Genomic DNA, 12,794 nt, shown 5'->3' on the forward strand with positions numbered 1-12,794 from the left:
GAAACTATAAATCTTGCTTTAATTCTACTGATGACCGTCTTAAAGATTCAGCCCCACTTAAAAAATTCTACATTTCTCTGACCGTCAAAGAGTAAGACAGGACCTTCTGCCCACCTCCCTCCCGCGTCTGAAGACTTGTGCATGCTACGTTCTCCTACCTCATCCCTCACGTATCACCACCCATCCCATTTTCCATCTTTGTTACCATAAAATTGTCTAGATTTGGGGATTCCTAATCATTGTTATGATTTTTATATGATTTATAGTTTTCGTATTTTTCACATCAAGATGTCCAACCGATGTTAATGCTACTGCTTTATCCTTATGTACTGTGACCTTCCCGTTCCGGAACTTGAAATTCTGCTTCCCCCTCATCTTGCAGTCCTCTTTAGCTGGGCTTTAAATAACTTGTTTTCAAGAGAGGCACGTGGGTGGTGTATCTTCTGAGCCCTCGCATAGATGAGAATATGTGCTACGAACGGCAGTTTGGCTGGGTGAGAAATTTGGGGGGAAAACTTTGTTTCTCCAAACGCTTTAAGTGCTGCTTCTTTCCCATTGCCCTTCATCCTGGAAATCATTCCTAAATATGGGAGGGGGGTCACAGGACACCATGGGGAAGATGACAGCTGTGGCCGCTCTCCCTCCCAGAATGCAGATACAAAATCCTGCACATAGGTTTGGAGGCTCCCCTGACCCCCGAGAGCTGGGGTGGGGAAGGGCTGGGAGTGAGGCTGCAGGTGCGGCCACAGGTCTGAAGTCGAGCTCAACACTCCTCCTCTACTACTCGGAGGTACTTCATACAGATCATCTGGAAGGACAGAATCGGACTGGGGGAAGATAATTCTGCGAAGAATTAGGATAAAGGGACTTGTAGCATTTCGGAGCTAAAATGAAGTGATTTCTTGTCCCTCAGAAACAAAGCGCTGAGGGGAGCACAGGTCATCTTTGGATATCAACGAACTCCAGGCTCTTTCAACACTGGATCAGAGGAGAGCTTGGCAAAGTCCCCTGAGAAGACAGAAGGTTCCCAGACGTGTAGGACCGGCTGCTGCAGCATGAATACGTTCAAATAAGACAGAGAAAGCCGAGGTGCCGAGGCAAACGCCAGGGACGCCTGCGGAAAGGCCCACAGAGAAGCGTCTATTCAACCTCAAGGGCCTCTGGCCCCAGGAGCACAGCTGCCTCTGTCCCGAGATAAACGTTAAATCTCAGCCCGATGCCATGAAACGTTTACCCAGTTCCCTCGTTATAATTCCACGTTCACTTGGCAGTGTCCTGAGCCCCCTGACGTCTGTCTACTGGGAAAGAAGGCCCCTCCCCAGGGGGTTTCTGCCGTTCACAGTCTACGGGACAGTGTTTCACACGGCGAATCAATAAAACGGGTTCATTACGAGTTGCGTTCTGGGTATCTTGACTACACTGGAGAGACTGCTCTGATCAAGCCGACAGACACGTGGACACTGTAAATTAACCAGCATCCTGGTGTATTAGTCAGTCAGGACTACCCTGGAATTGGCCTCCAGGGGCTGGGGCGGGGCCGCCTCTGGGTGAGCCGTGGAGCCTTAGGACGAACGGCCAGAGTCAGCCGCTACCCCCCTCCCAACACTCGCTCCTGCCTTTAGACCTGCTGCGTTTCCACATGTGCGTCTGTTTGGGGGCGTGGAGGGCTCTGATCGTAATAACTCCCCGCCCCCCAACCCCATCCCAAACGTGCGGGCATCGTTTTTTGGTTTTTTGGTTTATTTACTTATTTTTTATTTTCCTGTTATTCTCCTGATCTTGCAGTACACCTCCCTGGGCCTCTGTACTTTGCCAGCTGACCGTTTCAACCTCTTGTGTTGCCGACTGCACTAGAAATCGGAGAAGAGCCTTTCTCTGCCCTTTTCAACACTTCAGCTGTTCAGTTTGACGGAGAAATTTTTCTCTATTGAAAAGTCATAAAAATGAAAGTGTCTCAGGATCTAGAAACACGGCAGGTGGACAAACCCACTGACCTTTTCTCAAACTGTGTTTTACTGTCTCAACATTGCACTTAAATTGTTTTTATTGGGGCAGAGCTGTTTCACAATGTTGTGTTAGTTTCTACCGTACAGCGAAGTGGAGCTCCCGTGCCGTACGGCAGGCTTTTATTAGTTATCTATTTTATACATACTAGTGTAACTATGTCACTCCCGATCTCCCAATTCATCCCACCCCCAACCCCTGCTTTGTTATAAGAAAATGGAATCTACTCCGAGACTAGAAACACCCAGGGCCGCAGTTCTCCAGCGTTACTGTGCATGGGAATCACCCTGGAGAGCTCACTCACAAGCCGCGCGCAGGCTCCGCTCTTAGGGAACCGGACGCTGGCGTCTGGGGTGGGTGTGGCGGGCTGCGTACGGAGCAGCGTCGGGCTTTGTGCACCTGGCGCGGAGGAGGGAGCTTCTGTCTAACACAGGGACTGAGACGAAACACAACAAACTGGGAGAACCCTGGCATCCCGCCTCCCAAATTTCCAATCGCAGAGCATCAAAGTACCGCAGAGAGAAAGGGCTACAGCAGCACATCGGTAAGCGCAGGCAGCCAGAGGGAGAGGGGACGGTGCCATTCCTGGGCTCGCTGCCGGCACCAGAGAGAACCGCCCCATGTGCACTTCTGGCTGCATAATTACCGCCGCCTCTGTGCCGCGCCTCTCCCCGGGCTGACAGAACATTTCTCTACTCAGAGGAACAAGGTGATGAGACCCCAGAGGAACCTGGTGGGAACCAGAACTTGGTCTGGGGACCCGTCTCCACGAAGGGAGGCTTAAGCCTGAGTAACTGGGGCTGTGTGTGTTGTGGGGTGGAAGGTACCTCCTCCTGCCCCTCCCTCGGCCGCCCCCCTCCACCTGATGACTTGCCCTCATCCGTGCTGAAAACAGACTGAGCTGAACTGAAAATAACCGAGATTAAATTAAATTACATGAGGCCTGGCTCCCAGGCAGTTGCTAATAAAATCGTAAGCATTCACAGCAGCGTGGCAGACACAGATAAAAATGTTCGCTGGTTCTCTTTTTTTCTCCCCACCCTGAAGTAGCCAAACCCTCAAGAGCCAAGGCCCAGTGAAACCAACCTTCTTTCTATCAGCTCTACGCGAGGTTGTGGGCAGGACGTGCTCTTGCTGGCTCCGCGGAGGGAGCCCCGTCTTCGCGGGGGGCGTGGCCTTTGCTAGGCTTCCCCACCAGGAACGCGATGGCGGAGCATCACGTGTGACACCTGCTTAGCCGGCAGGGAAAGGGTTCAACTGTCCCAGACCAGCAACTCTCCCCTACACTCCTGGTCACCAGAGATGGGCTCAGAGCTGACTCTCTTGGGGGCGAACTCGTCAGGGGCTACTGGAGGCCTCGGGCCAACAGGGGACTGGTATTAGTATTTGCTTCTGGAAGACGACGGTCCTCAGAGAGAAAGACAACATAACAACAAGCCATTCCCCGCGGCCCTCCGTCTCTTGTTCTACCACAGTCTTGAATCTGAGAATACAAAGCTGAAGATAAACATTCATTGAACTTCCCACGTCGGGGCTAAGAGATTTCCACCTGGAAAAGCCTCTTGTCGCCTCACCCACAGTTTTACAAGAATCTGGATGTTCTTATTACCTTTGGGATCTTTCTCCGACTGAGCCCATCTGCCAACACTTCAGACCTTCCCAAGGCGACCACGTGCATCAAACCTAACGTGAGACTAAATTAATTCCGAAAAGAGGCAAGACTGGGGGCCAAGTATCTTGGATGTAAAACGTTTGATCTGGTGAAATAAGCAAGCTGTTCGTGCACCACTGGGCCACCACCGACTCGACAAAACTGCCAGGCGGAGAGAGATTCAACGGGCAGACGTACAGTGTGGCAGGACCCTCAGGCCAGAGACCCGGCACAGGGTGAAGATTGCGTTCCCCGCGAGGTTTTAGGAGGTGGGCATTTGAGATCTAAGTGCTCTGGCAAGGATGCAATGGGGAGGGGACTTGCCATCCACAGCTAAACTACCACAGTTTACAAGCAGGAGAAAGAAGCCACGTCACTGAGCTTGGAGACCAGGGTGCTCTTGCCTTCAGGAAATAACACTGGCGACCCTTTGCCCCTCATCCTGGTCTTGCTGCTTCCCACAAGCACCCAGTGCACTCAGTATAGAAAGCTATGTTCAAATCACTGCACAGAGAGCCCTGCACCAGGGACAATCCACAGGAAGACACGCTGCTAGTTAGTACACACTTGACAGCTCTGCCACAGACAGGTCAGGATGTCAATGATGACACGTCCCTCGGGGAACGTGCAACCTCTTTCTTGGTGGATGTCTGTCTCTCTGAAGGATCCCAAGAGTCACGTGGCTTTATGAATTTGGCTAAAACAGGATCATTTCCATGTGATCCAGATACAGGGCTAAAATGGGAAGAGTGGCTTTGGACTTGGGAGGTAGCAGCACAGTATAGAGCTGGGTCTTTTTTATGCTGTGCTCGCTGGGTTCTTCTAACATCATCATCCTCTGCTCAACACCCATCTCTTAGACACAAATTCAGGGCACTGGGTACAGGAGATAAGACGCTGTCTCGGACCTCAAAGGGCTAATGGTCTGGTAGCAAGAGATCAGCAGGCAGATAAACATAAAACCACAAAATAAATGTTAGAAAGGGGTGTGCGGAGAAACTGGGCCATTGTAGGCGGGGCACAGAATGGTAGGAGGGGCTTCACGAAGGGAACTGGGGCTGAGGGTTAAACAGTACTCCTGATGGAGCAGGGTAAACAGCACAAGCAAAGGTGAGCAGGTGGGAACCAGCCTGCCCCCTGGGGAAACGGCACGTAGCTTTTCTTCACGATGAGAATGCGGAGTGCCAAGGTGTGGGGGGCGGGGCACGGAAGGGACCAGACTGCAGAGGCAGGCAAGGTACCGGCTGCTGAAGGGGTCACACAGACGTACGGCACCAGATATGTAGGAATGGCCAACCAAGGAAGAAGACAGAGTAGATAAATCCATGGAAAACACACCAGGGCTTCCCTGGTGGCGCAGTGGTTGAGAGTCCGCCTGCCGATGCAGGGGACACGGATTCGTGCCCCGGTCCGGGAAGATCCCACATGCCGCGGAGCGGCTGGGCCCGTGAGCCGTGGCCGCTGAGCCTGTGCGTCGGGAGCCTGTGCTCCGCAATGGGAGAGGCCACAACAGTGAGAGGGCTGCATATCGCAAAAAAAAAAAGAAAAGAAAAAAGAAAAGAAAACACACCAGTGGTCAGCTGGAAGCCCATGCATCTGAATGTGGCAGCGTGCAAGCACTCCTCTGGGACAAGCATGCTGCTAGGTGCTTTTAGCTCCAAGGCAGTTCCTGTTTTCTTTTGCAAAGGCTGTGCCTGGATGTTAAGCCCCGGCCAAGCTAGAGATGGCTTCTTCCAAGACTGAGAATTCGAGAGCAAGGGTGAGGCCGCGACGGCGAGGCAGGCTGAGAAAGGACACAGCCGTCGCGTCTGGCCCACTCCTGCACGATCGGTCGGCACACATCTTGACGGGTGTTCGTTTCCATCCTTCTTGCCCATTTCAGGTCTCCACCCTGAGGCAGGGAGGAGTTCGGCTGGGTTCCCTGCTGCCATTTTTATCGCCAGCTGTTATCTAAACCCTGGAAAAGGGGGTTCTGGGGGTCATGACGACAGTGCCAAGGGCCAGCTCAGGGTAGCCTCACCTGTTCACTGGAGGATGGAAACATGAAATGGCCAACACTGTAGCCACACAGTGTGGGCCTATCTGTAGTAAGGGGAGGGAGTTGCGACGGGCACACATCTGCCCTCGGCCAGAGCCAGGAGCCGGCAGGGTAAGGGGGGGGGAGGCGTGGGCCTGGGCACCAGCGTCAGGATGGCCTCCATTCAGCAGCCGGGGGACCTGGGCAGGTCACACAAGCTCTCGCAGCCTGTGTCTGTGGGACAGAATGACGGCAAGGATGAGAGCACTCTTCCGGAGGGGTCGTCGTGATAACAGGAAAGCATCCAACCAGGGCTTGGGAGGTGGAAGGGGCTCAACAAGCCCTGGTTTCTCCTCTCATAGGACCCAGGCCCTCCGGCAGCACCCGCGGCTCCCGTGGTGTGCACTACGTCCCCCTTTCCCACAGCGGCTCACCGTGTTCCGACCAGCTGGCTACGGGCATCCCCATCAGGAGCTCGGAGGTTGGTTCATCTGGGGCTTCCTTCAGCCCACAGGGATTTCTACAGAAGGCGTTTAAGGGCTGTACCCACCAGAACAGGAAGCTCCAACCTAAGAGAGCTCAACTTTTTGGAGGTTTGGTTGATCTGAAAATTTTCACTAGTGATTAACATTCGCCACACAGGCTTGTGTGTGCGTGTGTATTTCACAGTACTTTCAGCGCTTTGTGTTTTGGTTTTGCTGAACCATTTGGAAGTGAGTTTCAGACGTCAGGGAAAATCGCCCCTCAACTATTTCAGCATCTCCCCCATAGCCACATTGCCATGACCACCCAGAATCGTCGTGTGGATCCAAAACCACTATCTAAAGGGTGGTCCAGATTCGGATTTCTGCCCTGCTCCCCGGACGTCCTTTAGAATTGTTATTTTCTTGGGTCACAGATTGTGCTCGATTATCAGGTCTCTTTAGTTTCCTTTAGTCAAGAACAGTCCACTTGACGGTTTTTGTTTTTCACAATAATAACATTTTTGAAAAGTCCCAGTCGGTTACCAAGCAGAATGTCCCAATATCTGGATTTGTCTAGTTTTTTTTTTCCCTCGTTAGATTCGGGTAATACAGTTTTGGCTCCAATACTGGACGGGCGCATGACAGTGTGTACTTTCTATTACATCGCATCAGGAGCAGCGTCCTTTCGGTTTGTCACATCATGGAGGAGGCTGAGTATGACCAGGAAGGTGCCACGTACCAAACAGGCAACGTGGCTACACAGGAAAACATTTAGTCCAGGTACCAGCGTTCTGACTACACACCCTCGACGGCGCATCGCCTGAGGCTTTATTTAAAATGGCAATAAATTCTTGAGCTTTATGGAGTAGGCTCGTTCTTGGTAGAGGTGTTGCTATACTGATTCCGAAACTGCTGCACGTGATGTGGGGCAGGGCAAACAAATGGGCATGCTGACATCACTGGGGACCAGGGGTCTTACTGAGGGAGGATGGAGAATCAGTGAGGACTGGGAAAGGTGGAGAAGAACTCCGGTCCAGGATCAGAGCCAGAGGCAGCAGTGGGAGGTCATAAAAAAAAACCCTGCCTCTGTCTACTGGAAGCGCTTAGAGGCAGTAGCACCCTGGGAGCCCCAAGCACCCCAGAACCCCGACTTTGGATTCTTATCATCATTCCCATTTAAAAAAACCCCCAGTGTTCCTCAGAGAAAGGCGGCTCCAGAAAGAAAGGAAGTACTGAAGAAATGGACGGGTCATGTCAAGGGGACGCAGAGCCAGCACGAAGGGGCTCCCGCTGGCCATATTTTGAACAATTTGAACATTTTAAAAAGACACTAAAAAAGAAATAGTGACCTCAAATTGCTACTTAAAAAAACTGTAGGGGGACATAAAGGGAAAGCTTTTCTTTCAGATGAATGCCAGCTACTGAACGTTGAAGCAATTACAGAACTAGAAAATCATCATTTTGCAACCGTCAGTATAATAACTGATTAAGGCTGGACCACGGCTGCCAAAACCATGCGACAAAAAGTTGCTGGTCTCCAAGTACAACATCCAGCCCCCTCATTAATTATGAATTTAAAGAAGGTACCTTTGCAGTGGAGGGACCTGATGAAAATACCTTAACCAGGTGATCAAAGGTAGCATGACCGGTAATGGACAATCTGGATATACTTGAGGGGAAGCAGCTGCCTGAGGACCCCTCCCTATCCCAAAGCAAAGGGCCAGCCACAGCAGCTGCGTCACCTTTTGTGCTGTTGAGCTGGATCTGATTCCCACAGCCAAGCTTTTATTTAATAGAAATGACCTCCAGCTAATACCTTTCCCGTTCTGCAAGAGGCTTGGCCCAACTGCTCCTTGCTGGCCGCCCCAAACAGGTTACTGTACTCCCAGGCCTTCCTGCCGGTGGGGGGTGGGTGGGTGGGGTGAAAGCATCTGAGCAAAGCTCTCAGGTGACCAATGGGCCGCCTGCCACGCCTCCTGTCCCGGAATCGACAAAGAAAGTCGAGGGTCACAGTGAACCTCGGGGTCACGCCTGGAGTTCAGGGTGGGAGGGTGATGCTCTGTCCTTGCTGAAAACACAGCCACCCGGAACTGTAAATGCTTCTGCTTGAGAAAGAAGTATTTAACTGGGAGCTATTACCCCGTGACTCCTAAGACCCGTGCAATCTGTAAACTGGGATGACTGTAGCCCTAACCCCTTGAAAATGGAGAGAAGTTTCCCCCCAGCTTTCCCCACGGCGCACTCAAAATCCCTGAAATCCCGGACTGGGTCGAGCTTCCTGAACACACCAAGCACTTCCGCGGCCCAGCATCTTTCCTTGAAGTGTCCTCTCCCCATAAGGACTATGTCTTCCTTATCTTAGCACCCCCAGGGCCTCGCAGAGAGCCTGACACACAGCTTATAAATGGATAACACACAGTCGGATCAAAGAATGAATGATTATTATGCAAAGCTGTCTCACCGCCTTGACTCCATCCCAATGACGCTATTAAAAGGTGGAAGAACACACAGAGGGAGCAGTATTCTTTAAACCAACAACCGTGTGAGGGCAAAGTCCGGACACAGAGCTAGAAGAGAGACAGAGGACGCGATCTGTAGGCTGCCGGGACCAGCAGGAAGCGCCCCCCAACCCCGGAAGTCCATTTAGAAGTTCATCTCCATAACTTAACAACACAAAGTAGCTGAGAAAATCAGACTCTTCTGCAGAATCATCTATTTGGGGAAGAGATGTGCTCCTGAAACAGCTGCAAAGCATACGGTATTTTTCCCATTTACTTACAACATTAAATTGAAAATCCGTTCCCACGAGTGGCATTGCTGAATTCATAGCACTCCTCCAAACCAGATAAAAAGTACACAGGAATGTAGGAAACCTATTAAAATCGCATACTGAACGGAAAAAAATATTGACACTGTTCAGATAACATCAGCACCACTGCCCGAAGGCAAAAAATAAAAATACACCACAAAAGCGGAGGCCTTTCCCAGAAATACTGTACCAATCTCGAAAGGAAACTGATCTCTGATTTCAAAAGGGTGATTTCCATCCCCGGAGTCCGCTGGGAATTTCTACTTTACTTTGGGAATTCTTTTCAATTTGAGTGATTCTGCACAGGTCAAATGGAAATGGAGCCCATCTAACAATTAACACAGGTACTTCGGGTTTAAGTGCATTTTCCAAGAAATCACTTGCACTGGTATCATAAGCCCTGCTCCTGATGGTTTATTGTTCATATGTGTGTTCCCGTTAAGGCCGGCTAATTCCTCTCCCCCATCTCAGCCATCAGCTGCAGGTCTCCTCCCTCTGGCCTCTCAAACACCTACAGTCCTTCAGCCTCTTCCTCCACGGGGTCCTTCCCCCCCCACGCCGTACGCCCCAGCACCTCCCATGGGACTGTCTGGCACCCACATAACTGAGCAGTTAATTATACGTGGACTTGGTGGTTCTTTAATTCCTCCACACGTTACACTTTTCTCCCCTGGTCCTAAGTCCCACGTTTAGACCTTCTGTCACCTCAGAGAAGCTGTGGGGTGTCGAGTGTGGGTTTAGAAACTATTTATGGGTTTGCTATTCATCCAGAGGAGCCTCTTTAATTAGCAAGAGAGACCTGGGAGACTGACAGCATTGGGGTGCAGGGTCAGATAGGGCTCAGGCCGCCTCCCTTCACTTTCCGCCTCGTAACTCGGAGCAATTTCCTTCCCCCACCACGTTAGCTCCTTTGCTCATCTTGAAATGAGGGCAAGAACAGTACGCTGTGGTATGATTCTTGAGGGGTCAGGGAGACAATGACTACGACGGCACTCGGCGTGGGGAAAGGTCCAGCCCTGCGGACGGCAGTCCGCACACGGCAAGGACTCGGTCAATGGGGAAAGGTCCAGCCCTGTGGACGGCAGTCCGCACACGGCAAGGACTCGGTCAATGGGGAAAGGTCCAGCCCTGTGGACGGCAGTCCGCACACGGCAAGGACTCGGTCAATGGGGAAAGGTCCAGCCCTGTGGACGGCAGTCCGCACACGGCAAGGACTCGGTCAATGGGGAAAGGCCCAGCCCTGTGGACGGCAGTACGCACACGGCAAGGACTCGGTCAATGGGGAAAGGTCCAGTCCTGTGGACGGCAGTCCGCACACGGCAAGGACTCGGTCAATGGCGGCTGCTGTTATGGAAACCGTCTGTCCAGACACCCACACGCAAGTGCCAGACCCGCTGGGTGGGGAGGGGAACAGGCAGGTGATGCGGGAGGGGTGTTAGGTCCCGCGAGGGAGGGGCCCTGCCCTGTGTTCCTCGCCGGCCTTTTATACTGGAATAAGGAAGCCTGAGGTCTTCTCTTTGACTCTTGAAAACAATTTCTAGTGACTAACATAGGTACCTATTGTTCACAAATTTATCGGGTACTATTTGAAAATGTGACTACATTGATGCCTAAAGTATGGCTATGTAAGGGCGTGGCTATCAGGGGCTGCTGGGTGAAAGGCGTGGGCAACTCTGTGCCTCTTTTTTTTTTTTTTTGCGGTACGCGGGCCTCTCACTGCCGCGGCCTCTCCCGCTGCGGAGCACAGGCTCCGGACGCACAGGCTCAGCGGCCATGGCTCATGGGCCCAGCCGCTCCGCCGCACGTGGGATCTTCCCGGACCGGGGCACGAACCCGCGTCCCCTGCCTCGGCAGGCGGACTCCCAACCCCTGCGCCACCAGGGAAGCCCTGTGTGTTACTTTTGTGACTTTTTTTGTACCATAAGCTCTACTCGTTATGGTTTATTGTTTATATTTCTGTTCTCCTTGAAGCCAGGCTAATTCTGATTCTGAAAATCTAAAATTACTCTAAAAGTCTTAAGGAGATGATTACTAACGGGTTATTTCCTTTAGTTTGGATGTCTATATTTAGGACTGAATTTCCTGCACACAAATAACTACTGTATTTTTAAGTTAGATTTGCTGTGGACTGAATGTTTGTGCCTCCAAGTTTGTATGTGGAAGCCCTAACCTCCTACGGTGATGGTACAGGAGGTGGGGCCTTGGGAGGGGATGAGGTCATGAGGGTGAGGCCCTCAGGATGGGATCAGTGCCCTTAGGAGACACCACTGAGTTTGCTTCCTTCCTCCCTCTTCCCACTCCCAGACTCTCTCTCTCTCTCTCTACCCCCCCCGTCTCTCTGTCTCTGTCTCTCTCTCTCTCTCTCTCTGTCTCTCTCTCTGTCTCTCTCTCCCCCCCCCAACCCCCAAGTGAAGACGCAGCCAGAAGGCAGCCCCTGCAAGCCAGGAGGAGATTTCTCTCCAGAAACCAAACTGGTGGCACCTTGATCTTGAACTTCCCGGCCTCCAGAACCAAGAGAAATTCAGTCCATGGTATTTATTATAGCAGCCTGAACTAAGATAAGATTCCAGTTCCTACTGGTACTGTCATTAAAATATCTCTACTTCTATCAGTTGAATATGTAACCATTAAAGTGACCATCTGTGTGACTTTGGGCAAGTTATTTAATTTCTTTGTGCCTTGGTTTCTTCATCTATAAGGATAATAAACTTCCGCACAGGTTTAAATAAGTTAATTATGTAAAGTGCTTCGAAGGTGGCCCTTTTGTGGGAAGTGCTCAGTCACTGTGAGCTGCCGTTGCTGCTGTTATGAAAAAGTATTGCTGAATTCATAGTCCTAGAGCAGAGCTACGTCTCTGCACAAACGTGTAGACTCGTTCTCGAGACATGACCTAGATTGCAGCCATAGGTTACACTGGTTGGCTTTCATGCATGAAAAGTCTCAAACTCAGGGAGGGTGTCTTCCCCTAAGATGATTCCACAGTTGTGAGTCAAGTTCAACTCTTGGCAATGTTGGAGTGATTAGCATAGCAGTCCCAGGAGGATACACCTGGCTGTCCGTCCCCTGCAAGGTGGGTCTTTCCCTCGTACCGTGTGCCACCCCAGACGGCGCATCTGTGCCCCTCTGTGCAGTTTCACACCTGCAAGGCTCTTGAGGCTCACAGAAGAGCCTGGAACACTCAGGCAGCGCCACATGGAGAAGGCACGGGCCGGTCTAGCACGCACAGTCTGTTTTGTACTCAGAAGCAAAGGAGTGCGAGCTGAACGCTGAAATCCCTGCCAGGCAGTCCAGCGCTCAGGGAGCTGGGACCCTCCCGGCTGAGCTCCAACTGTCCCCTGTGTGTCCACCACGTCGCCATGCCCGTGGGTCGCTGTAAAGCCGGGGAGAAGCACAGAGCCGTTCAGTCAACAGGCGTTCTGCTGCGACCCCTCACCACTTACTCAGTCTCTGCTTTACGGTAATTTTCTCTGAAACTGCACGCTCCCTGCCCCCAGGACGAGACTTTGACAATGAGGGAGCCTTAGCAAAAAAGAGAGAGAAATAAGCCTGGGGCTGTGACGGTGCAGCATCCGTCCAATCAAAGGGAACGCAGGCAGGCGAGAACCGCAGCCCCAAGCGCAAGGGGGCAGGCAGGATGGTTTTGAGAAACTCAAGGAACTTCTCTGAAACACAAAGGCACCAGGGGTCCTGTGTCTGTGGTGGGGATTTTATGCACAGTCCCATTCTGACCACTAGCCGTGTGTGGTTCGTTTCATCAGGTTACCAGCCACAGAGTGTGTGGACCCTCTCCTCGCAACACCTCAAAACCCTGTTTGATGTTCCCTGAATTCTTACCTGACAGGACAGCAC

At 51.8% G+C, this 12,794-nt stretch overlaps 1 protein-coding gene across 1 annotated transcript in view; it reads right to left on the reverse strand.

The window, feature by feature from the left end:
• PRKCA (protein kinase C alpha) overlaps positions 1 to 12,794 on the reverse strand; it is a 366,741-nt gene that overhangs the window by 85,668 nt on the left and 268,279 nt on the right. The window lies entirely within an intron of this gene.

The sequence above is a fragment of the Globicephala melas genome, chromosome 20 (assembly GCF_963455315.2).
Source record: "Globicephala melas chromosome 20, mGloMel1.2, whole genome shotgun sequence".
NCBI classification, from domain to species: Eukaryota; Metazoa; Chordata; class Mammalia; order Artiodactyla; family Delphinidae; genus Globicephala; species Globicephala melas.